This window comes from Heterocephalus glaber, unplaced genomic scaffold (assembly GCF_053883595.1).
Source record: "Heterocephalus glaber isolate CG9 unplaced genomic scaffold, H.glaber_assembly_v1.0 deba00001578, whole genome shotgun sequence".
NCBI classification, from domain to species: domain Eukaryota; kingdom Metazoa; phylum Chordata; class Mammalia; order Rodentia; family Bathyergidae; genus Heterocephalus; species Heterocephalus glaber.
This window is the reverse complement of record NW_028258359.1, coordinates 714,265-740,852: the sequence shown is the minus strand read 5'-3', so window position 1 is coordinate 740,852 and position 26,588 is coordinate 714,265. Positions and strand designations below refer to the sequence as shown.

Here is a 26,588-nt window from a genome sequence, read left to right as displayed (position 1 = left end):
AGGTCTAGTCACTATTTTATGTTTTCTTTATGGCTGAGGAGAGACCTGTTAGGAGAAAAAAAAAATCTTTGTTTTCCCCTAACCCCCAAGTGGTGGCCCTTGGATGGCACATAAACTGTTTGGCTGTTGGGATGATTGATGTAGCACAGGCCTGCATCTGGGGGGAGGCGGGAAGGTAACCAGGTGCCCCTCTCCCAGGGAGGGCTCGCCCAGGCCCTGTACTCACACCCATCCTGGAGCGATGCAGGAGCAAAAGGGCAGAAGGGGGCCTGGAGCCTACCCTTTTCCGAGAGTGACACTGAAGTCGTGACATTCGAGTGGGACTCACGTAGTCTGGTCACCCTCCTCTCCCCTTCAGTTACTAGCATGATCCTTGACAGCCCTTTCTCCAGATTCCTGCAGTCTTCAAAAATTCAGCAGGGTATGGGCTGTTGAACGTTTTTGAAAACCTAAATGTTTGATATTTATGTTTTCAAGCTCTCGAGGCTTAGATAATATGGGTACGCATTTGATAAAAGAGAAAATAATGTGGGTTTTTTTTGGTACTGCGGATCGAACTCAGGACCTTGCGCTTGCCAGGCAGGTGCCAGAACCACTGAGCTAAATCCCCCACCCAAAATAATGTTTTATCTGTGTTAGATAATATAGTGCTTTAAATTTACTTATTAGATGGACCAGTGACTTTTTTTTTTGAACACTCAGCCTTGGGGCACCCCAGTGACTTTAATTGAAAACACTTGGGAACTTTGAAAAGAAATGTGGGATTAAAAAAAAATAAGATTGAGTTTGTGATTCTTTAAAATGCTATCTGTGACGAAGTCACATCAGAGTGACTGTATTGCAATCTGAAACCACATGTGTTTTGCTGCTTTATATTCTTAAAGAAGAACAGTAATGCCAGCCTTCTGATTATTTTCTTACATAATCTATTAAAACTTCATATTGTGAAATACAGCATGTTTCCAAAAGGGGCTATAACATTTCTCAGTGTAGTTTATCACATAATAGCACAGATATCCAATTTTAAAAGTCTAATGCTACCAGAATGCTTTTCCCTGGTTGTTTCGCTCTGCTTCCAGAGGAAGTAATCCTAGGCTGAATTCTCTGTTAATTATTTGCTTGCTTCTGTTTATAGTTGAACACACATGGATGTAATTCTAAACCATGGGAGGCTTTGGTTTTTAATTCCTTGTTCAGTGTCTGTCCTCTCCATTACCTGTGAGGAGGGGGATTTACAGATCCTGGTCCTGGTTTATGCCTACCCCTAGTGCAGTGCTTGGCCCATGGCAGGGGCTTCACAGTGTTTATGGACTAATTAATAAATACAAATATTTACTTGAGGGCCGGGGATTTAGCTCAGTGATTCTGGCGCCTGTCTTGCAAGTGCAAGGTCCCGAGTTCGATCCCCAGTACCAAAAAAAAACAACACACACACATAAGTACAAATATTTACTTGAAATTACTATTTCTAACTTAGAAGTCTAATTTATCCTCATAAGTGAGATGCATAAATGTGTGCATTTTAATAATGATAAGAAGGGTAGGTGATACTAGATCTTGTTCTCGGGACATGAACTTGGATGGGTGACAGAAGGTTGTACCCAGATGCCCATTTGTAAAAGAGAAGAGTAAGGCTCTAAGGGGTAAATACATTGTCCAAGGTCATTCTGGTAGAGGGTGGCCATGGTGGGGCCAGAATTCACATCTCCTCTGTCCTTGTCCTGGATTCTTCTAAGCCACATTGCAGTTTCATTCCAGAGATGTGGATGGCTTTCTTCAGCTTAATACCAAATCCCCAGTAGAGAGAGAGGGGTACAGAGAACTCGAAAAAACCCTCAAACATCACATTAGCAGTGTGTCATTTGATAAACCAAGATTAGATTATAGCCAATTATATATATGCATAATGTTTTTTTTTTTAATTTTGGTACCGGGGATCAAAATCAGGACCTTGCGCTTTCGAGGCAGGTGCCGGAACCACTGAGCTAAATCCCCAGCCCTTGTATGCATAATGTTAATATGATAGTTGTCTTAGTTACTTTTCTTGTTCCTAAGACAAAATACCCGACACCCAAAGTTAAAGGGAGAAAGGTTTATTTAGCTCATGGTTTGTAGAGGTTTCAGTTCATAATCAGCTGGCTGCAAGGCAAGGTGGCATTGCAGAGGAAAAACAGTCCATGGTGGGCAGAAGGCAGCAAAGCAACAAGGGAACCACAGCTCTTTCTATCCCTTAATCTTATCCAGACTACTTAGGGCAGGTAATGCTCACACCCTTAATCCTAGTGCCCTTCAGCCTAGCATTGCACCATGAATCAGTTCCAGTGTTACACACTCTAGATCCAGCCACCTCTGAAAAAGTCCTTCCTATGACTACTTGAGACTTTGGTGGCACATCTAGACACAGCTATAACAATAGTAGAATAATAGATTAGAGTTTATAGTGGCTTTATTATTATCATCAGATGTGCTTTTCAAAGTATTCATTTGGTCTGTCCAAACTTCCTGATCATTCAACACAAGAATCACAAAGGTGAAAGAAAATTGGTACATTTGATTTCATGCAGTAACTTAAGAACGAAAGTGTGTATCTTCTCACGTTAACACCCATATATTCTTGGGTAGGCTCACAGAAAGTTCTCGCTTGTGTTTTAATTTATTTCCCAAAAGAAATTTCCTGGAGAGTAGAGACTGGGCTTTGGTATTTGAAGATTCTCCTGACCCCTGCATTCTGTTTTTAAAGTGTGTCTTGAATACTTGTTTTTAATACTAGCCCATGTTTTCTGAGAACCCAAAGTTGGGTGTAAGTCAACATCAAAGGACACATCCGGTGCTGGACTTTCAGGAAGGTTATCTGTTAACACACTCAGATATTCAAGTCAGTGACTGGGTGCACCCTGATGATAACATATACTTCAAGGAAAATAGAACTGCCCAAATTCTCAGGCTGTTATTTTTAGAAGAAGACATCCAAGTTGTTTGACACCAGCATTTTTCAAACTTGACTTTGGCAAGCCAGGGCCCCTGAGACTTTTAAAGTAGCCTTTATCAAAATAAAACCAGCTACTTCGTTCTGAGGCAGAGGCTGGAGAAAACCTGGCAGTGCTGGGGCTCTGAGCATGGGGTGCAAGGAGAGAATAGCCTGTGTGTTGACTTAGGCTGCAACAAAGGTCATATTCAAGTCAAGTTTGTTCAGTGAGGAAAAATATTAAGTTCCTTGTCTTGGAGAAGGGTGTTGAAGGAGATAAAAATAATTCGAAGCATTTGGGACTGCGAATAAATGTTTATTGGCTGAAGCCCTGAGCCTGGCCCATTTCCTCTCCAACCTGATGATGACCATGCTGGCCGTGTTGTTGGTGCTGATATTTGCAGTGATGCCTTTGTGGGTACCGATAGCTGCTCTTTGTGCGGTGGTGTCACAGAGTATCTTACCAGTGCTGCCTCAGGAAATGCTTGTGGTGACCCTTTCAGTCTATATTCTGATCTGGTGTATCAAAGCAGAAACTGAGCCAGGCATGGTGGCACTCTGGTAGGCTGAGACAGGAGGATGGTAAGCTCAAGCCCAGACCAGCAACTTAGTGAGATGTTGTCTCAAAATAAAAACTTACAAAAGGGCTTGGACTCAAAAAAAGGGGTGCGGGGGGCTCAGTACTGAGACCCTGGGATCAATCCCCCAGCACCAGAAGAGAGGGGCTGCAGGGAGGGACGGGGAGAGAGACAGAGATTGAGACTTGTGTCAAAGACTATTAGATAAAAACTAAATTCTAGGGACTGGGGATTTAGCTCAATGGTTCTGCTGTCTGCCTCAAAAGCACAAGGAGCTGAGTTCGATCTCTGGTACCAAAAAAATAAAAAATAAAAAAACTAAATTCTGATCCTGCTTCCATCACTTTTTATTTCTGACATGGGTTTTACCATTCAGAAAATGAGGATAACAGATTCCAACCTGACAGACAGTTGTGTGGTTGAATGAGATAGTATAGTGTATGGGATACTGACGCGTGGCTTACAAGGTGCTCGGTAAATAGCGGGCTGCTACTAGCTGGTTTTGCCCAGGGTCAAACCACTAGTTTCCCATCTAGGTGTGTTTTGCCCTCATCCTTTTTTCTTCTGAGTTGCTGCATCCATTCACAGCAGATATTTAGTGTAAACTGGCCTTGTGGTTACCTTTAGGTTTGCTGGCATAAATTGTGTAGCACGATTGGAGAGACAGAACTCTGGGTTTGAGGTCAGAATCCATTAGAGAGAGGGAGGGAGAGAGAGAGAGAGAGAGAGAGAGAGTGTGTGTGTGTGTGTGTGTGTGTGTGTGTGTGTGTGTGTATGCTCTCTGTTAGTTACTTTTCTCTCATTGCTGAGACACCCAATACTTGACACCCAAAGTTAAAAGGGAAGGGGTTTATTTGGCTTACAGAGGTTTCAGTCCATAATCAGCTGGCTCTAAGGCAGGGATGACAGACAGGCATCGCAGAGGAGAAACAACATGGCTTACATGAAGTAGCAAAGCAACAAGGAGAGTTTAACAGCATCTTTCTGCCCCCTTTATCCTATTCAGACTACTGGGATTAGGGAGGTGCCAAACTAATCACTCAGTGTAGTGGTTTAGTAATCAGTCACAGCCCTTAATCCCAGCATCACACATTCAGATCCAACTACCTCTGAGAAAGAAAGACCTACCTCATCTGCATGAGGTTTTGGGGGACATCAAGACACAAACCATAATACTCTCAACGTGGGATTTGGAACAAATTAATGGGCAGTTTTATCTCTTTCTTCCTGACATCCAGTGGGCTCATCAGATAGTTATGAATATTTTTGAAAATAACCCTGTCTGTACTTCTTGTCGCTTGGTGCTCCTGTTGTTTGTGTTCTGAGATCACCTCAACTATGGAGACTGCAGGCCAAGCGATGATGTGGGTGGGCAGGTGCTGATGTCGGGGGATCGCTGAAAGTTGCCATCTCCTTCACTCATCCACACACATCCAGTTCATTGCTGTGCCATTGCTGCTGTCTGTGTCATCTTAGCATTTTGAGTTAGATGAATGTTCAAAACGTGGTTTTCATAACTGCAATTCTGAACATAACTGTGGTGAGTCTCAGTGAAGTGTGAGTGAGTGTAATATCCTGTCCTTGTGAGTTAGTGGTGGAGCTTGCAAAGGACTAGATGGCACACGTGAAAGGATCAGTACTTCCTGGCCTCTAGTAGGTGCTCAGTAAAAGTGGGTATTCTCTCCTGGTGACAAGGAGCAGGAAACTGTTGTGAGAATCTTGTCTGTTGTCTTTCAGAGAATCAACTTATGAGAAATCTTTTGCCATGTTGTTCTAAATACAGAATGAGATCTAAGCCAAATGCATGAGAGACTAGCCCCATCAACTGTATACACATTCAGATTCAGCTTTGGTATAAATAGCCTTACCATAAATTCACAAGAAATTGCTGAGAATTCACAATCAGAGCTCACTGCTGGTATTAATTTCTTTTCAACAGACTAACTGTCTAGAGAATACCCATAATGCTCTAAATGAAAACATATGTTAGTGTAACTGATGGCGGTGGGGGAAATGGGAAAGGAATTATGGAATACTAGGGAACCACTTGGTGGGGAAGGAGCACTGGCTTGACCACAGTGAAGAATAAAGATACATTGAGTATAGAGTTCCTTTTATGGCATTTCCCCTCTATTTTTTTCAGATTTTTTTTGGTAGCAAAACCCAAAGGGAGACATGTTTATTTCTAGAACTAATTTTTGAACCAGTAAACTTTTATGAGGAGAGAATTTAGCCTCATCTAAAATGGGATTTGGGGGAAAGCGAAAGTGAGGTGGTTTCTCTTTAGGCTCCCGATGGCCATTCCCAAATAGGCTAAAGTAATTGCTCAGACATGAAATGTCAATGTAGAAAGCTGTTGCTGGTTGCATAATTTCCTTGTAAATGCAGAAGTAGTTGCTATGTAATCATAAGACACACAGATTTGTCGATACCTTGAAATATTATAAAACAATAGTCTTTTTAATTCAGTTTACTTTCCTGGGTTGGCTTTTTAAAAATGTTAGTAGTAAGGATAAGATAAAATACTTTATGTATTTTGTTCGCCTCTCTTATAGCCCTTCTAACATAGCAGATTTAGGAGTCAGTAAAGGGGGACATCCTACTGTATTAGTCAACTTTCCCATCCCTGAAACGCAGTATCCAACACCCACAACTCAGAGGAGGACAGGTTTAATTTGGCTCATGGTTTCAGAGGTTTGAGTCAATGGTTGGCTGGTTCCAAGGCAGGAACACCATGGTAAAAAGCGAGGAGGAGCAAAGATATCTAGTTTTTGGCAGTCAGGAAGCAGGGCAGGGGAAGAGTATGAGAGAAAGATACAGACCCACGATCACAACACCCTGACGCACCCTGACCCACTCAGAAGTCACCCATCTCCAGCAGCTTCCAAGCCACTCAGGTTGACATAATCAAGCATAACTGTGATGCGTACGTTTAGTTTCCTTAGCAAAAAATGTCCCTTTTTGGAAATGTGATTCCTAGCTCATGACCATTCCTGACCTTTGTGGATCTCCTGTCCTGGCACTCAGGCAAGGAAGTGCGGTATAAACATTTAGCTGGAACTGTAGGTCATTGTTTGAGCTTCATCCAACCCCATCCCCCACTCCACCAAATCTAGAACAATCCATCTGAGTATCAGAAACAGCAGGAAAGCTACAACCCTTCTGGTGGGCAACGTGGCAACTGGTCAGAAATCCTAAGAATGTGTGTAAGTTTGTTTCAGCAGGTTCTGGAAAATGCTCTTTCTGAACTAATAGGAATAAAATGCCTATCATAGATCTTCATGACAGTGTTGTTAATGATAAAAGCACAAATCCTCTTAAATCATACTTCACTCATACACAGTTTTGTATGACTGAAAAGGTTGGTAAATGTATTTATTGCAAATGAAGTTGATTGTTCTAATATACTACATTTTGGACAATGTATCAGTATTTGAACTCTGAGAATTTTTTGTTACTAATTTTGAATTTGTGAAATTCTATCAAATGTATGTGTGAAAAGGAAAGAAAATGGAATGGTGGTTCAAGGGCCTGGGGAAGAGGAAAATAGGGAATTGGTGATTCATGAGCATTGAAGTCGTGTAGGATGAAAAAGTTCTGGACATGGATGAGTGAGGGGGGTTACATAACAGTGAGTATGTACTTAATGTTATTAAGCTATACAGCTTTAAAATAATTAAAATGGTAAATTTTATGTCATATATACTTTATCAGAATTCTAAAACATGGAACCATAATAATTTTTAAAATTATGAATTATAACAGTCATGATTTATCACATTTTATTTTTCAGCACAATTACTATACCCTCCCTCATAGCACCATAGTTATTAGAAATTCCTTACTATCATTGAATATGGAGAAAAAGGTTTTGATTAAAAAAATATATATCTCTTTCAACTTCGTTTTATTTTCTAGCATTTTGGGAGTCATCTGTGTATTTAAACAACACAAGTCTTGGCAATGTCAACAATCTAGTATAACAAAATGTGTTCTGGAAGCTTTTGAACATGCTAGGATTTCATGTCGTGGAAGAGAACTGTGATACGATTTGCTAATCTTTCTCACGGCAGAGTCTAATCATGTCAAATTAAAAGGATACATTTTCCCTTTTCTGTTTCCCATTACCTTCTCCTCATCCTCTGCTGCCTTCTTGCTCACTTTGTGAATCCCTCTTTAAGAAGTAAAACTAACTGATGGGTTATTACGTTGAAGATACTCAAGCTAAACCTTTTGACCTATTAGATACTGAAGGTTTATGTTGCAAAGATAATGAATAGATTTGAGGGAATACTCACATTAAATAGCTTCATTCAGACATTGCACAGTGTATGTGTATATATCTATCACAATATCATGTTGTACACCATTAATATAGAATTTTTACTTGTCAATTAAATTACAAAGATGGAGGAAAAGAAAGTATATTCAATAGGACATGAGAAAGGCGGGTTGTGAAAACTTAACAACCTCACTATAGCTTTTCTTTTAAAAACTCTGGAGTTTTTAAAACACTAGTCACTAACCAGTATTTTTGTTGTTGTTTCTTTCTTTTTTAAAAAAAAAAATATCAGGACAGATCAGTGCATCGTGGCCATGCATAGACCCCTTGGGTATCAGATTCTCTAATTTGTGACCTTAAACAGACGTTGTTCAGTTTGGAAGGGTGAAGTTTCCAAGAGAATAAACTGAAGTGAAAAGACCTGAATGGTTGTAAAGATGTTGGCCTGGTGTCTGATTTCTTGCCCTCTTGATGACCTGGTAGATTATACATCAAGCAACCCAAGAAAACTGTCGTCTGGTTGGATTCTTCGCATGTGTTCAAGTGATTTCATTTTGTAATTATTTCAAGAGTTTACAATGCTGTCGATTTCAGACTCATTTTTAAAATCAGTATGCATTATGGCCAGGGATTTAGCTCAGTGGTTTCGCTGCCTGCTACGCAAGGACCCAAGTTTGATCCCTGGTACCCCCCCCAAATCAGTATACATTTGCTGATCTACATTGAGTCTTAGAATTTTCTTGAGGGGGCGGTGCCAGCCCGTCAACAAGGACTTTAGTGCATCCTGTCTTTCTGCTCACCAGACCCCAAACTCGGCACCCGAGGGTTATACATGACCAAGGGACTAGTGGTTTATGCCCCCAGGTTTGCTGGCCAGTGAGCTAGGAGTTCCACCCATCGTCTTACAAAGTCTCACAGTGTCCAGTTATAAAAATGTCAGTGCGAGATATGAAAAATCTGTATTTAAAGATTAAAACATATTTGTAATTAACATTTGATTTTGTTTTCCAGGATGATGATTTAAAAATGTCTTCTATGCTTCTGAGAAAGAGTACAAAGACAGAGAAGTCATTGGTGGAGGCCAAGTGGGACTTGGTTTACATTTCAGGATCAAAGCTTTGGGTTGGCTGGGGGGAGGCTGCCTGGGGAATTGCTGTGGTTTGAATGGCTCCTCCAGAGCTCATGTAGAAATTGAATAGCACTGTAGCTGCACTAAGAGGTGAAACCTTTCAGAGATGATTGGGTGAGGACAACTCAGCCTTCATGAGTAGATTAATGCTGATATTAGGAGTGGGTTCTTTATTAAAAAGCATGCATATCACCATATTTGTGCTCTCTCACACATGCTCACTGGTCCTTACACCATATTGTATTGCAGTGCAGAAGCCTGGCTAGGTGTTGCTACCATGCTGTTAGACTTCCCAGGCTCCTGAACTGTGAGCCAATAACTGTCTCTCGCTAAATAGTCACAGGAATAAGATACTTGAAAAATGAGAGAGTGGGGGGGAGGGGAGCTCGATGACGGCAGGGGAGTTAAACTTTTAGCTTCAGCTTGCATATTTGTAAGACAAGGGCATCACAATAATTGATCTTTCAAGATTCTTTCCTGCTTGAACTCTCTGGTGATCTGGACTTCATTAGATGTGTGAATTGCATTTGTTAGGTGGGTAGCCTATTTCAAGGAAAATTCTATTATAGCCAAGCCTTAGACTGGGAAAATGGAGTAAACACACACACACACACACACCCTCATTGTTTCATCATGTACTTTTCACTTCCCTATCCACTCATATTCTGAGTGCCTTATTACCTGTTGTAGGGAGAGGACATTTTAAAAATTCTAATAAAATTATTAATCTCTTTTGTTCCTGAAAACAGATTTTGTGCTCTTAATGTGAGCTGATTAAATAAATTATAGAGCTTATCTCTGCATTCTCTTTCTTGTTTATGACTGTGGACACTGCCTAGTCGCTTCTTAGGGGTTCTGGAGGCCACAGAAAAAGCATATTTGAAAGTGCAAGGTCCTGAGTTCGATCCCCAGTACTAAAAAAAAAAGCATATTTGAATTTTGTGTGTATTTTGTTATCCATTGCTCATCCAGCTGTTGAAGATACATAAAGACTGCCTTAAGTTTCAAGATGCTATCACTCATCTGTTCCGAATTCTCTTTGTTGCCTCCTAATGCGTGAACATGTTGTCTCACTTAAAATTTTCTCTTTGTTCTTCAGTGTTTTCCATTTTTTATTAAAAGGAAACTTTAGCCAGGGTTGCCACTTTCATCCTTGCTGAGTTCAGCCGCTGCAGGTATTTGTCATCTCCCCGGTTGGCTTTGCTTGTGCAGGAAGACGAGCAAGTGGTACACAGGGGTCTGGAGCGCAGCCTGGCTCCTCCCCGGCTTGGGTAAGTGGAGCAACAGGCCTGACCTGCCGCTGCCCCGCCAGCCTTGCGTTGTTCCGACTGCCCACACTCCCTTTGCGCCACCTGCTCGTTAGGCTCCTGTTTTTGGAATTCCTCACTGTTGCAGCTGGAGAGGCGTTTTCCTGGTGTCCCAAGGCTATGAGGTCTGACTCGTAAACTGTGTTCTTCCACCAAGAAGCTGGCCAGTGTTTCAAGTTAACTTCTCTCCTGCTTCTTGCCAGGTTTTCCAGAGCTCAAGAGAGGTTGCAGAAGTCAGGATATGATCTCAGAACCCCAGGGGCCAGAGATAGTCAAGACCTATGGTGTTAATCATTAAATATGAAGCAGGACGGGGTTTGGGAAGATTGGCCTGATCCTAGACTTCTATTCATATTTAAGTTTGGGAACGTTTGTTAGGGCATCTCTGACTAGGATGGAAGTTTTAGTCCATTAGTTGTTACTGTAACAGAATACCTGATGCTGGCTACTTATACAAAAAAGAGGTTTGTGTACCTCACTGTTTTAGAGGCCGAAAGTCCAAAGAGCAGAGGGCTGGCTCTGACAAGGGTCTTCTTAGCTGTGTCATCTTGTGATGGTGACATCACAGTGGTGGGAGCACTTTCAAGAGGGTGAGATCATGTGGTGGGACGGGAAGCCCAGGAGAGGAGGACCATGGCTCCGCTTTGTGAAGATTCAGCCCCTTTCACCACCACCACACTCAGGACGAAGCTCCAACTCAAGTCTTCAGGCAGTGCCCTCCACCATGTCCAGCCACAGCAACAGGTGCAGAGGGTCTCAGAGGGGAAGGAGATTTGCACATCTCCACCCCATGTGCACGCAGTGTGCCGTGATGTGCAGCTTGGACTATGCTGGTGGAGTGTGTAGCCTGCGCAGACACCTTGTGAGGAGCCAGGAAAGGAAAGGGAGGACCCAGATCCCATAGGAGATGTGAGCAGAGCCACCATGTGGGAGACCCCAGCCCTAAGCTCTGGATGGCTGCAGAAGTAGGATTTGTTGTGCCCTGGCTTATCCATGGGGGAAGTCCTTCCCTCCAGAAGGAAGTCCTGGTGTCCATCTCCATCACCATCCATTGAGTGCAATCTGTCCCACAGCATTAAAATCCCCCATCTCTGTTGATCAGACAGTGTTCCTCTTCCTCAGGGATGGAAGGCAGCTCCCACAAGTCTGGGCGGCTGTGGATGTTTTTATTGAGGATGTTTGCTTTTTGCTTCAAATGGGATGGGAGGGGTGGAAGAAATTGTGTGTGGGAAGGAGTTTATGGTGCTACAGGAGAGAGCACTTATTAATGTTTGTGAAAATGTCAGTTTGCAATAGAGATGGTATCTTTTTGATGCATAACATGCTTGTGTAGGAGTGGGGAAGCTGAAGAGAGAAGCAGCACATAGCTGGAATTTTTCTGTGTAGATCATTTCTTTAATGGCCCTCCTTGTGCTAATTTTGCTTCCTGTGGTTGATACCTATTTCTCTACCATTCCTATTTCTCTACCATTCTTCCTCCTCCAGGCTCTGACGGCATAATGTGCGACACACTCAGCTTGTTTGGGGTTCGGAGCTATTTAAACAGCTGGAGGGCAGCTTAGAAATATGAGTTCCCTCCATGTTTAGTTAGATAATTGAATATCATTTCATTGGAGATGGTGGAAAGCTTGAGCTCATTCGCTAGACCAGAGAAGATCTGAAGTAAAACAGAGATGGAAGATGGAATTGGAGTTTTCAGGGAAACTGGTTGTTCCAGGCTTATGTTAATGAGATGCCTGCATTTTATATTTGTTGACTACATCATTAGCATCGAATTAATGTGTTAAAATGGCTTTCGGGTACCATTAGTTGTAGATGATTTTTTGCTTAAACATTTTTTTTTTTTCTCCCAAGAAGTAAAATTAGAACAATGAGAGTGGAACTGGTTACCTGCCAGGGCTGATCTCTGTCTGATCCAGAGTTTATTCACAGATTGTAACCATCGTAAAGAGGAGTTAACCAGGTCATCTTACTAAGTACCGGGGCCACCGTTACTGTGTTACCTTCCTACTACAGTTTCATCACAAACATTATTTTCATTTACAGTGTTTATATTCAGAAATAACCTCTAGCTGTTTCCTAGGAAGACAAATGCAAGTTCAATTATTACTGAACTGATTTTCTGGAAGAAAAACTGGAAACAACTTAAATATCTAACTTGACAGTAGAAGATGGTATATTTAGAACATTATACCAGAGTTAAAGGAATAATCTCTAGTTACAGACATCAACACAGGTGGATCTCAGAAATACTGTTGAGTGATAGGAAAGTATCCTTGAACTTACATTGTAAAACCATGCATATAAATGGCACTCTATATGGTACTTTACGGATGTGAAGTGTGTGTGGAATAGATTCAAAAGGTACACAAAATACATGATAATAATTAGTTCTTCAGATAGGAAGGAATGGGAATATTTTTATCCACCATGGCTTTTATTTCTATTTAAAAATCTGAAAAAATGTGACATAATATTATTTGTTATTTCTTTTTTTTTTTTTTTTTTTTTTTTTTTGCTACCTGGGATCGAACTCGAGTCCTTGTGCTTGAGGTGCAGGCGGCAGAACCACTGAGCTAAATCCCAGGCCCATATTTCTTATTTCTGAGTGGTGGATATATGGTAATCCTTATTATTTTTGTACTTGACTCTGTGTTTAAAACTGTTCCCTCCAAAAAGTCTTAAATTCATTTTTCAAAATTCATACAATAATGAACATTGCAAAGAAAAAAATAAATACTCATGATCTAATATGTAACTTTGAATCGCAGTGTTTGAATAACTATTGGTTGTCTGTATGCAAAAATTTAGCCTGCTGTCCATTCGTATGGGATGGAGTGAATCATGGCCTAAATGTATGAATATGTTATATACATGTCACTTAGTGGCTGGAGAATATACTGATTAATATAATTAATATGTAGTCTACAAACTGTATTCATTAATATATTCTTCGATCATTTAAGTGATATTTGTCTTCTTAGAATTAGTTCCCTGGTTGATTAGGAATCTTAACCTTTTAAACTGTGACATTCCTTGATCGATTTTCCTTTTACCATTTCCTTTCAAAGTGTTTTCCCCAAACTTTTCATTAGTTTTCTTCCCTACTTTGTAAATAAATGACCGTGATAAGCATCAGCGCATCCTTGAGTCTAATTTTTACTTAGTTACTAATTTACTTGTGGCCTTGGGCATTGCCTCTGAGTGAGTCACCATTCACTGTGCTGCCAGCTTTGGATGGGGGTCAGCTCAGCCACCTGTCTCTGCCCCGGTCCCCTAAGTGCAAAGTGGAACCAACTGAGCCCACTGCATCTCCCATGGCGATCGAAGATTCACCTGGGAAGTCAGTCCTGCAGCCTGCACCCTCTCTCTCTCTTTCCCTCATGCTTTTTTCCCTCTGATTTCCAAGACCCCTCCCCAGTGTGGCAGGATGGAGCCTTCTCACGTAGGCTTGCTCTTCTGGAACCCGACTTAGAAACTGTCCCCTCTCCAAACCTTACTCAGATATTGTCTAAAATATGACTGGTAACTGAGGTCAAACCCAGGGCCTTCCGCATGCTGGGCAGGTGCTCCACCACTAAGCTACCCCAGTCCACAGACTATCCCGAGTACCCGTGTACAGAGCACTACTAGCACTTAGTACCTTTGTCACCCTACAGGTGCTCCATAGGCCCTGGGACATGCCAGGTGCTCCTAAGGGGTTTGTAGCAATGAGCTGAGTCAAAGGCACTTTGGAAAGTCTCGGAGCTAAGCACAGGAGAGATCCCTCTATGGGCGTGGAGGTTTGGAGCCCTGAGTAGACCCGGGTGCTCCCACTGGACAGCAAGTTATGATCTTTATATTCACAGTGCTGGCCTCTACCACGCTCATACCCACCTCTTCGTGAACTTCTAAAAGCCGAGTGGCTTCTCGTGCAGCGCTTTTCGCACATAAACTTCAGTGGGTTTAATTAACCGTGTTGCTCTGAGCTGTACCCAGGCCTTAACGCTGTGTCCTTGCCCTTTACAATCATGCCTGCAGTAATGAGTCTGTGTCTGGCTCTGTTCTGCTCTGTGTAGAGAAATTGCTCAATTCCCACGGGTGATGTAGATCCTTCTCCGTGACAGTAAAAATTAAGCTAAAAACAGCCAAGTGATTTTAAGTGTATTTTTCCATTTTTTCCCCCCAAGGGTGACCGATTAATAAGGGCAAGATTGGTGTCAAGGGGACTAAAATGAATCGATGCCATTTGCAAAAGGCGCTGCTTTTAGATGTGGAGGGTGAGCCCATCCAGGAGGAGTAACCAGAGGTTAGGGCTCTTTTTAAATGGTTTTCCAGCTCACTTTACGAGAGTTTTTAAGTTATTCGGTCCATTTCTGGGTGAGCCAGCTGAAAGGCAGCAAGACAGAAGGGGTACACTTTAATTTTGGTACCAAAGATCCAGGCCCAGTCCCAGCCCAGTCATTTACCAGCTGTGTGTGGGTTCGCTGTCTGAGCCTCACTGTCCTCCGTCACGCACGATTAACAGTGCTGACTTTGTTCTTGGGAGAAACTCAGGTAGGGAAAACGGTGGGGCCCCGTTCTCCGTGCACAGTAAGTTATGTCCGCTTTCGTTAGCAGAGTTCGAACATGAGCACAGGGCTTACTCGTGCACTGGCTTGGGGGAGAGGCAGGAGGTTCAGGTCCCTCACGAGTTCCTCTCTGGAACAACCACCTTTGGAAAGTTTTCTCAAGTCAGATTTCAAATCAGTTTCCATTTTCAGATACTACATTTGGATTAAATAGGTGAGCTTTCATTCTCAATGAAGCACATCATTGAAAACTTTGAAAGGAGTGGAGGGCATAAGGAAAGGAATTTTTTTTCCTTATACATCTCCAGTCCATTTTACTTTTTATTTTGAGACAGGGTCTCACTGAGTTACCAAGTTTCCCAGCCTGGGCTAGAACTTGAGATCCTCCTGCCTCAGCTTACCAGAGTGCTGAGATTTACAGGAATGCCCACTCCGTCCAGCTGGAGTTACCATTTTATTGAGGTGTTAAACAAATGAACGTGACAGTATTGCAGACAGCCAAGTTAGTTAGAAATTATTACAAGGCAGTTGGACAAAGCTGGGCCCTCAGGGTAGAAAAAACGGATTGAGGCACATTCACTGAAGGTTAACATTATAAAGAGAGAAAAACTACTCTACCCACCTGCTTCCCCTGGGGATGAATAGCAATGATTGGTCTTCTAAGTAGACCTCAGTCACCTTCATTGGGGACCAGACCATCCCTAGCTAGCTCATCCCTTCCTTGAAATCCATTTGCACTTGTTCTGTGACTAACTTCCCCAGTTGATCTCCATTTAATCAGTATTACCTGAGTGACTGTATTTTTTTTTTTTTTGGTTTTTTAGGGGGTTTTTAGTTCCAGGGACCAAACTCGGGTCCTTCTGCTTGCGAGTGAGGGACTGTATTGGTAATCTTACTGGGTGATCATGGTTTTGTCCTACCTCATGCCCACCTTGTGGTTTTCCACTGGATCTTATACCCACCCCCCCCACTGGGAATCAAATTCAGGACCTTGTGCTTGGTAGGCAGGTGCAGTGCCACTGAGCTACATCCTCAGCTCTGGATCTTATAGTTTTATCCGACTTTCTACCTGCCTCACCTTATGGCTTTGCCCATAAAACACCTTTGAGAGGCAGGATGAGTGGACAACCCACTTTCCTGTCTCCCTTCTGTCTCTCTTAGGCAGAAGCTATCTTTCTCTCAATAAATTTTTCCTACTGTTAACCTCTATTGTTCCTAGAATTCATTCTTCCGTTTAAGGAACACAAACTCGGCATATCGGACATGTAGCAGGTTGGGAGTTGTAATGTTCCCCTTGTTTGGATTATTTTGCTTGTTTGGATTACTTGGTGCCCTGTATCAACAGTAAGAAAATATATTTCTGCAGGAACAGGAGTTTTGGCTGTGGGCTGTTTTTGAAACTCTCAGGGCTGACTTAATCTGGCTTTGGGACTGTCTTCCCACATCCTACCTCCTACTTTGAGTCAACCTGGCCTCTGGCATCAGCCTGGGTATTGATGTGGGTGTGGGAAGCCCCTGAGGCTTTGTAAATGTGGCCCATTTTCCCCGTGGTGATACTGTGAGTGCATTCCAAGGCCCAGACTTCTCAGTTCAGACCTGCCTTTGACTTTCTCCAGGTAGCCTCTGGTTTGGCCAGAGATGTGCAGAAGACACCCCTGGCCTGCACCCCTTCCCCTGTAGGACTTGGGCTCTTGAGTGGTTGCCTGGGAGACCGGGGAAGCTTTCCTCTCATCTAGTTTTCTTGTTGTTGTTGGAATGGATTCCTGTCCACTGCGTTTGTGCTCCTGGTTCAGAAGCCCTCTGGCAAGGTCAGCAGAGCTATTGCAGGAATCCCAGCAATGTCTTCCACCCTCTCTAGCAGGCCCCTTGACTTGGAGTTCACCAGGACCCTTGGAGTCAACCATGGCCGGTGGTGGAAGCCAATAGCTGACTGTTTCTGATGGCTGTTTTCTTGTGAAATGTGCACATCCGTCATCTTAGTTTTATGAACAAAGAATTCCTTTCTCACTTTTCTTATGATTTAACTCTTGGTTTATCACATCTTGTCCTTTTTCGAAGTGAGGTTGGGAAGTGTGATGGCCGCAGGGGTGGCAGATTGCAGCTTGGAAGCCAGATCCAGCCCAGAGCTAAGAAGGGTTTTGACAGGACTCAGGGTCTAGCTCAGTGGTAGAGCGCTTGCCTAGCATGTGCAAGGCCCAGGGTTGGGTCCTCAGCACTGTAGACAGCTAAGTTAGAAATATAGGCAGTCAGAAGGGCTGGGCCCTTGAAAAAGTCAGGGCAGAAGACAACTGTGGCTGGAGTTGTTGAAGGCCAAGCTTTAAGACAAAATAGACTACACCTGGGCTGGGGATTTAGCTCAGTGGTGCCACAGTCTGCCTCAAAAGCGCAAGGTCCTGAGTTCAGTCTCCAGTACCAAAAAAAAAAATAAGACTATTTCCGATGAAGAGTAGTGATTCCATCACCTCAGGTGGGGAACCAAACTTCCCTACCCCATTTCTTCCCAGAAAATCCTTGTTCCTTTCCTTGTATGCTAGCTAATGACTTGCTTCCCCATTTGATCCCTATTTAATCAATATTACTTAAGGGACTATGTTTGTAATGTTAATGGTTGTCCATAGTTTTGTCCTACCTAATGATTTTCCATTGAATCAATATTACCTAACTGACGATACCTGTAAACTTGTATTAGTTGACTATAGTTTTGTCCCACCTTGCCCCATGGTTTGGCTCAATAAACATCCTTGAGAAGTGGGGCTGTGGGCAGCCCACTTTCCAGGTCCCCTTCGGGCTCTCTTAGGCAGAAGCTTTCATTCTCTCAATAAATATTTCCTACCGTTAACCTCCGTTGTTCCTAGAGTTCATTCTTCAATTTTAGAGAACAGAACTTGGCATACTGGACATCTAGCAGGTTGGGAGCTATGATATTTCCCTTATATTATTTGGAGGTCCACATATCATCCCTATATCACACGCCCTATATCAGTACCACTGCCAAAAAAAGCAACAAACAAAACCATGAGAGATGTCCTGCGAATAAGAAAATACACTGTGCTGCAGTGTAGCTCAGTGGTCAAGTACTTGGCTAGCATGTGTGAGGCCCTGGGTTCGATCTCCAGTACTGAAAAATAAAGGTTTTCACTTATTTTCCTTTAAACATTTTTCAAGGAATTGTAAAATTGACATAACATTCAATTTGCTCTCTTCGCCATTTTTCACATGCTCACTTCAGTATTAAATAAAGACACATTGTTGTGTGGCCAGTCTCCAGACCATTTTCAGTGTGCAGAATCGAAACTGTATACTCATTCACATTTTAAAACATTTTCCCAAGGAAAAAAGGAGTATGTCTTGACGTGTGAAAATGACATGAAATTCACAGTTCAGGGTCTGCCGACAAAGTTTATGGCCACTCACTGACTGTCATGTTCGTGACAGCGTGAACATCAGTGGGTTGGGGGCGTTGTGCTCGAGCAGCAGAGCCAGCGATTGGGATGGACTCTGTGACCTACAAGGCGTGCCCTGTGTGCATCTGGCCCTTCAGAGAACACAAGGAGTTTAGGTGGGGTTGTGGAAGAAGAGAGATGGACTGGAGCAGGTGCCCTAAGCCCAACCCACTCCCCAGAGCAAGTCTGTGCTGACTGCAGATCCTGTTTCTTTCTCTTCCGACAGCTGATCTAAGGGACTGTGTAGTATTATTGTGGATCATACTATTCAATAAATATTGTTGAGGTACTGGCTTTGTGTTTTAATATTAAAATTAGGCTAAAAGGAGCCCCTCATCCTCGATAATTCTGTCTCCACCTTGTTTCGTCTAAATCATCAACTCCATATAAGCCATCTTTTCCCGTCTCCCAGTGCTGATCTTTCCAGGTGAATGCAATGAGCTGTTTTTTCCTCCCTCTTCCATTATCCATGAAAAGGGATGAAAGTAGTTACATGGATAACTTAAATGTAGATAATAGAAACTTAATAGATTCTTGTAACTGAAGAGGGAAATGAGCTTGAATTTAGGAGTCTCCTCTGTTCATTAAATTCAGATGTCGGGGGCTCCCTAACTGATGCTCTAGTTACCAGTGCTCCTGGGAGGCAGGGTGTCCTCTAGCTGCAGCCTTGTGGGGTAGACAGAGCAGATGTTGCCCTCTGCTGTTGGTCACTTCAGACACAAGGTTCATGAGTTTTTTGTCAGGCTCAGAAACACCGGAGTGTCGGGGCTGGTCCTTATGATATAAGGGAAGAGATGCAGCTCCCAAACCTGCTAGATATCCAAAGTGCGACTTTGTGTTCTCTAAAATCGAAGAATGAATTCTAGGAACAATTTAAGAGTAGGAAAAATTTATTGAGAGAAAGATACTCTTCTGTCAAAGACAGAAGGGGGACCGGAAAGTGGATTGCCCGCTCACCCTACTTCTCAAAGGTGTTTTATGGGACAAAGCCAAGAGGAGAGGCGGGTTCAAGGTGAAACAAAACTAAAAGACCCCTTCTTTTTCCTCTGTACCGTGGATTAAACTCTGGATGTTGCCCTTGCCAGGCAGGCGCAGCACCACTGAGCTACATCCCTGGCCCACTTGTTGTGATCTTAGGGTTGACCATAGTTTTGTCCCACTTTATACCCACCTTGTGATTTTTCCATTGCATCAGTATTACCTAAGGGACCGACTACAAGTAAGTGTCCACTTATATACCCACTGCTTGTATTCAACAATTAACATTGGCTTCATCCACCGCCACCCACCCACCATCCACCAGCCTCGCCCCACCCCCCACCTACCTGCTTGTTCGTTATTTGTAGACCCCTTTAAGAGTAAATTGCAGCTTTGTGTGATGGCGCATGCCTTATAATCTCTGCTACTCCCGAGACTGAGGCAGGAGGATTGCAAGTTTGAGTCCGGCCCGGGGAATTTAGTGAGATCCTATCTCAAAATAAAAAGTAAGAAAGGCTGGGGATGTAGTTCACTGGTAGAGCACCTTTGGTTTCAATCCCGAGAACCCTGGAGAGGGGGAAGTAAATCTTTCACTTTATTTATTGGTTGATTGTACTGGGAATTGAACCCAGGTCTTTCTCACTGAGCTATATCCCTAGCCCTTTTTATTTTTTGAGACAGGGTTTTGCTCAGTTGCCCAGGGTGTCCTCAAACTTGCAGTCCTCCTGCTTCAGCCTCCCAGAGTGCTACAGTTCCCGGCATCCATCACCACACCTGGCATCCTTTGTTTTTAAGCTGTGTGATTTAAAAAGTGTCTGTCCATTGGTGATAGAAAAATCTTTGTTGATCACTCCTCCTGATGACCTCGTTTCCCGGCTCACACTGGCTTGGCTGAAACCTGCTGCGGATAGTGGAGGTTGGGAGTGTGGGCATGCTGTGCATCAGGTAGCCACCTTGGGTACAGCCGACTGTCTGATGTGGGGAGAACACCTTTCTTAGTCTAAGAATTGGCCCAGTTGGCGGAGAATTGTGAGGCTGAGCATGCATGTGTGTGTCGATTTTTCTTTTCCTTTTCAAATGGGACACTTGGCTGGCCACCTTCTGAGCCATCTCTTTCTGCTGACACTGTCATCCCCTGAATCAGAAAGGACAGATGATGATGTTCAAGCTCTCTTTTCTTGGCTGTTATAAGTTTTGCTGGTGTCACAGTCATTTCCCAAGCTAGATGATGAAAAGTGGAAGATATCCTACTTAAGATTTATTCATGTGCCTGGCATTGTGCTGCATGCCTGTAATCCCAGTTTGTAAGGAGGCTGAAGCAGGAAGACCCCAAGTTCCGACCAACCTGGGCAACTTAGCAAGACCCTGTCTCAAAATAAAAAATAATAGGGATGTAGCTTCATGGTAGAGCACTTACCTAGCATGCACAAGCTCCTGGGTTCCTTCCAAGAAATGAGGGGACCATTTCCTTCTTGGTCTAGACTCTGTGCTAATTGTAGAGAAATAGCAATCAACAAAATGGATCTGGAAGCTGTCCTCAGGGAACCCAGAGTTTGGAAGTGAGAAGCATGCACTACAGACAATTCCACAAATAATTGCACTTTTTAAAAGACAAATGAGAGCCATGAAAGAGCCAATGGGATCATTTGCTAAATGCTCAACTTAGCAAGTCTAGCTGTCTCATGTTGGTGGGTGCCAATAATTATATAGGGTTTTAAGCACTTCAAGATAGTCTTCTATGAGCTGGGCGTGGTGGCACACGCCTGTGATCCCAGCCCATGGGCTGCCAAGGCAGAAGGATCGCCTTGAGTTCAGGCCAGCCTGGGTTACATAGTGAGTTCAGGGCCAGCCTGAACTACAAAGGGAGACCCTGCTTCCAAAAAACCAAAAAACCAAAAAAAAAGGATAGCCTTCCTTATACTACAGTCAAGGGTCATTATAAGAGAATAATATTCTGTAAAAGGTAAGTAGGAAATTTTAATTTGGGGACAAAGTTATGAAATTTGTGTTTGGGAGCTTAAGGGGCCTCTGTAGTTAAGTCTTCAGGGGTCCCATATTAAAGTATGAACATGCAGAAAGAATTTCAGTAATACATTAACAGGGTTGTCCGGTCTGTAATCGATTGGTGGTGGCTGCCTGGAGAGTGTCACGTGGAAAGGCTTGTTGTTTGATTGCGTTTCAGAGGATTGATGATGTCTGCCCTGGGAGGCCTAGGGCACCACTGCTACTCTCATCTCAACCCTCATCAGTTCACACTTCAGAGTAGGGAGCATTTTTAGAACTGGGTTCAAATGGGGCTTTAGGGGCAGAAAGAAGACTCTGAACTCTGAGAGGACATTAGAAACAGACACGTTAATTTTATCAAGACCTAGAAGGGATCTGGGCATTTATTTTCTTTTTTGGTACTGGGGATTGAACTCAGGATCTTGGTCTTCCAAGGCAGGTCTGGCGCCACTGAGCTAAATCCCCAGCCCTGGCCACTCGTGAGCATAAACTATGAGAGGGCTTGGAGTCAGTCTCAATTTTTGTCCACAGCAGTATCTGTCACAATAGGCATTCTCTATCAGTGGTGGTGAACCTTTTAGAGGTTTCAGTGATAACAAGCAGCCTACTATGACATGCATACCATAGGTTCGCCACCACTGCTCTAAGTATTTGTTAAAGCAATGGTGATGAAAATCTGATGAAAATCAGAAAGTCTCTTGGTTCCCTTGCTCCTGCGAGGTAGCAAATGCTATTTTATGTACAGAGAAACAGAAGCTCGGAGCCACTGGTAAACCAAACTTTGTGAGCCCATTTCTGACCTCAGGAAGGAGTTCCAGGTCAAACAGTGGAAGGACCAGCAGGACAGGAATTTGGACCCAGGTTTGCCTTCATTGCAAAGTTCTACTTCATCCACAAAAGGAAATGTGAGAATGATGTCGCCTAGTGATAGATACAGCCACTCATGGTCTCTGTTTAAAAAGTGATGAAGCCCACAGTTGGACATGGTTAAGATAAAGAAATAGAGTTTGTACAGTCTTGTTAACAGCGGTCACTTCCAAGGGGGCCGGACCTCTCAGAGGCAGCACCGAGGCCATGGTGCCCATGGGGACTTTCTCTGTGTAGGATGTTTTCTTCATCACCCTTGGCAGTCTAGCTCGTCTTGTCAGTGTGATCTCGACAGGAAAAAAATGAAGGATTTAAAAAATGATAAATGAGGACATGAGATATCCTCAGGTTATTCAGGCAAACTCCCTAGAGCATTCCCTGGCACACAGAGCCAGGCTTGGGTTAGAAAATGCGCTGCTGGCTCCTCCTCGGATTTCTCTTTGAAAGGCTGGGCTTCGCTGGCTCCCTACTGAGCTCAGGTTTCCTTGGCTGGAGCTGGAGAGGAGAGGGTCAGTCTTACCTCATTCAGGTCCTCTGGGGAGGAGTGTGAAAGTTCTCCCAAACTTTTCAGCCCTGATTTTTGCTTTATCCATATTAGCAAAAAAGTTTTCTTTTAAAAATTCTCTTTCCCCCTTTTCTCATACTTCATAAAATCAAAGGGTCTTGATGATCTCATGGAGAAGACTTAAGGCTAAACATTAAACAGTAGCAAAATGATTACTGATCTGTCTGCTCCATGTTCAAACTCTATGGAAAACAGGAACCAGCGTCACTCAAATAAGTGACAAATGTTAAGGTTTTATCTGAACATCAGGTAGATTTGGTATTCAGATCAATTCATTCCTTTTTCCGGCTTTTCATTTAGGTCAGATAATAGATATTTGGCTATCACATGAGTTTTCCAATTCTATAATGACACGATTTCATAAAAACAGTGAACTTTAGTTTGATCCCTGGTACCAAAAAAAAAAAAAAAACAACAGTGAAATTTAGACAGATGTGTCTGTGCAGCCCTGTGATTCCAGCTGAGGCTGAAGCAGGAGGATTGAAAGTTCAAGGCTGGCTGGCCTGGGCAATGTATTGAAACCTTGTCTCAGAATAAAATAACACAGGGGCTGGGAATGTAGCTCAGTGGCAGAGCATCCCTGGGTTCAGTCCCTAGCACCACCTTTACAAAAGTGAACTCACCAGCTGGGGATTTAGCTCAGTGGTTCCCAAGTCACCTGCCTTGCAAGTGCAAGGACCCGAGTTTGATCCTTGGTACCAAAAAAAAAAAAGTGAGTTCACAACACTAGAGTCATCTTTCTCTCCTCTTTCTGTCCTTAAATGAAAGGGTAAATTAGCTCAGGATCAGGGGCTGCACCTGTCTGACAAATATCTTCCCAAAGTAACACTGTAGCTGGGAGAGGCCTGAGGCTGTTAGTTTTGCTTTGGTTTTCTATATGTGATTCAGTTTAGTCTCTAATATTACAGAATTTCATTAACACTAACACATGTATTCAAAATCTGTCGTTCAGAAGTAGATTTAACACACTGAACTATTGATGCATGAAATAATGCCTGGGATTTGCTGCCACATAAAGTAAATGTGTGAGAATATATATATGATTTAGTTTTAGAGAACTTGGTGAAACAGGATGGTCCATAAGCTGATAATTGTTGAAGTTGGGTGATGATTTGGTGTATGTTTTAAAATATTCTGTAGGGCCAGGGATGTAGCTCAGTGGCGCCACGCCTGCCAAGCAAGTGCAAGATCCTGAGTTTGATCCCCAGTACCAAAAATAAAATAAAACATTCCGTAATTTAAAATTTTTAATGGATTTAATTATGTTTCCCTGAAGGCAAAAATCAGACAAGTTTCTAGGAAGAAAAATGTATTTGGCAGACTGGAGTAATTCCTAACATTTTTAGGATTTGAAAGGAAATTGTACCCTCACTCTCTCCCTTTTTTTCCTTTGTATCTGTGAAAGACTGAGCTGAACTGTTGTGACAATTAGTTAACATAAAATGCTCCATTTTCCTGATGAGTGGTTGGCATTGGTGGCTGAGCAATTTCAGGCATGAGGAGAGAATAAAGACCTACTGATGAATCGCTGATATGTGACCTCCTGGTCACTCTGTGGGCCGAAGGCAGTATGATTTAAATGTAGTGGAGAAACATAAAATACTCTTTCTTGTATGGATTTCTTGGTGCATTTAAAAACTGTTTTTATTGAGACACTGGAAAAATTATGATCTGCATGCGAAACCAGCAAAGGTAGGGGATATGATGAGTGTCAGTAACAGGAGGCATAAGTGACACTGGAAATCCCTTCTTTCTCTCTCCAAGGCATGTTCGCAGCTGGAGTTACACTTTGTTTAATGTTGACAGCTGTGCTTGTCATTGGGAGAGGCTCCCAGTCTGGCCACCTGGCCAGCCCTGGAGCTCACAGCCTGTCCCCAGTGGCATTAACGTAACTGCAGGCTAGACCTCTCTGTGTGGCCTTCGTCTTACTCATGTAATTGACGAATGAGGAGCTGACATGGCAAGGATGAGATCCATTTCTAGATTAGAGAACATTTCAGTATCTCAGAAAAAGACATTTTGAAGCAATCAGAGCTTGTTAATTTTGCCTGGGATATCCAGAATTTATACATAACCAGTGCTGTGGAGCAAGAATTTCCCTTGGGCAATACATTCTTCTCTGCCCATTTCATAGAGCTGTTGATTTATAATATTATAGCATAACGACAACAGAGAAAAAGCGAAATACAAGCTCGTAGGTTAGCTCTGATTACAAAGGCTGAATAATGATATTCTGTTGTAGACAAAATATAAGACAAATTTTAAAATAGGTGGGTAGGAATAGTTTCTTTAGTATGAGAAACTGAAAGTGTAAATAAGGATTAAAATGATTAAAACGAATAATTGATAATTTGAAATAGGAAGAAAAGGTCCAAAGGTGTAGGGGTGGTAGGAGGGGAAGGGGAAAGGAAAAATGATGAGAAAAGAAAAAAAATGGAAACAAAATCTATGTAAATAAGGAAGGGTGGAGGGGTGAAGAGCACAGGTAATGGGGATAAAAATAACCAAGATACATCATGTACAGGTACAAGCACCCAATGATAAATGTAAATGTATTGTATACCTAAAATGTACCAATAAAAGAATTTAAGGAAAAAAAATAGGTGGATAGTGTAAAAGGAGCATGGATATTTTTTTCTTCTTTGAAATTGTCTGTAATATATTGTTTATACAGGTAGATTTTTGTTCATGAAAGAACCACAATATATCAGCTTTTTGATATTCAAAAAGTTCCAAAAATAGATTTTTTCCTACTGATCATTCAGGGTCTATATTTCTTGGCATAATAACTGCACTCATTCTCAGTATGCTTGTGTAAAGCACATAGGACTTGCTAGGTGAGGAAATACTAGATTTAGCAATTCTTCAGTTTTTGGTTTTCTACCTCTTGAATTTATGAATTATGTCATAAATTTAATAATGTTAATTATGAACATTCACAAAGGCTTTTGACAGCTACTATGATGAGCCTACAGTGTTTTTTTTATTTTAGTGCTACTTACCCACACTGACAGCACAAGAAATACTTAGTTTATACGTACAGGAAAAAAAATTTTCTAGCTGTGTGTGCTACTTTTAGAATTTTTTTTTTTGGTACCAGGGATCGAACTCGGGTCCTTCCGCCTGCAAGGCAGGCAGCAGAACCACTGAGCTAAATCCCCGGTCCTGTGTGGCACTTTTAAAATTTACTGCTTCCATTATAGTTCTTTGAATGTTTTACATATTCAAGAAAGTGCATGTGGAAGGGCTGTTTGTTTCCCATGTTGATTCTCTTCATTGAGTTAAATACTGTTTTTTTAATTTAGAAAATTTTATTTTTTTATTAGTGCATATCTGCAGTACATAATATTTTGTTTTGTTTTAAAAATTTTTAATTGTTTTGGTACTGGGGCTCAAACTTGGGTCCTTGGTGCTTGTGAGGCAGGTGGAGGAACCATGAGCTAAATCCCCGGCCCTCACAACTCTTACTATCCACAAAAGGCACAAAAACTTTGCACTGAAGGATATACATTGGTGCAGTACATAGTGTTTACATTCCTTGTGTGGAGTTGGCTCATGTACACAACACATCTTAATTCCATCTGTCATCTCCTTCCCTCTTCTCCCTCCTTTTTCCTCCACGTCTTAATTCCCCTTCCCATCTGAGAAAGATCTCTCTCCCCACTTCCTATTGTCTATCCTTTATTCTTCATTTATACTTTGGGTTTTTCATATAAGAGAAACCATGTGATATTTAAGCTTGTGTGCCTCGATTTATTTCACTTAACATTATGGTCTCAAGATGGATCTACTTTCCTACAGATGATTCAGATCTATTCTTCTTTATGGCAAAATAGTACTCCATTGTGTGCAAATACCACATTTTCTTTTCTTTTCTTTTTGTACCGGGGATCGAACTCAGGATCCTGAGCCTGCAAGGC

The 26,588-nt window shown here is 42.4% G+C and overlaps 1 protein-coding gene across 5 annotated transcripts in view; it reads left to right on the top strand.

The window, feature by feature from the left end:
- Positions 1-26,588, top strand: part of Farp1 (FERM, ARH/RhoGEF and pleckstrin domain protein 1) — a 275,312-nt gene that overhangs the window by 105,656 nt on the left and 143,068 nt on the right. The gene's annotated exons all lie outside the window — the stretch shown is intronic.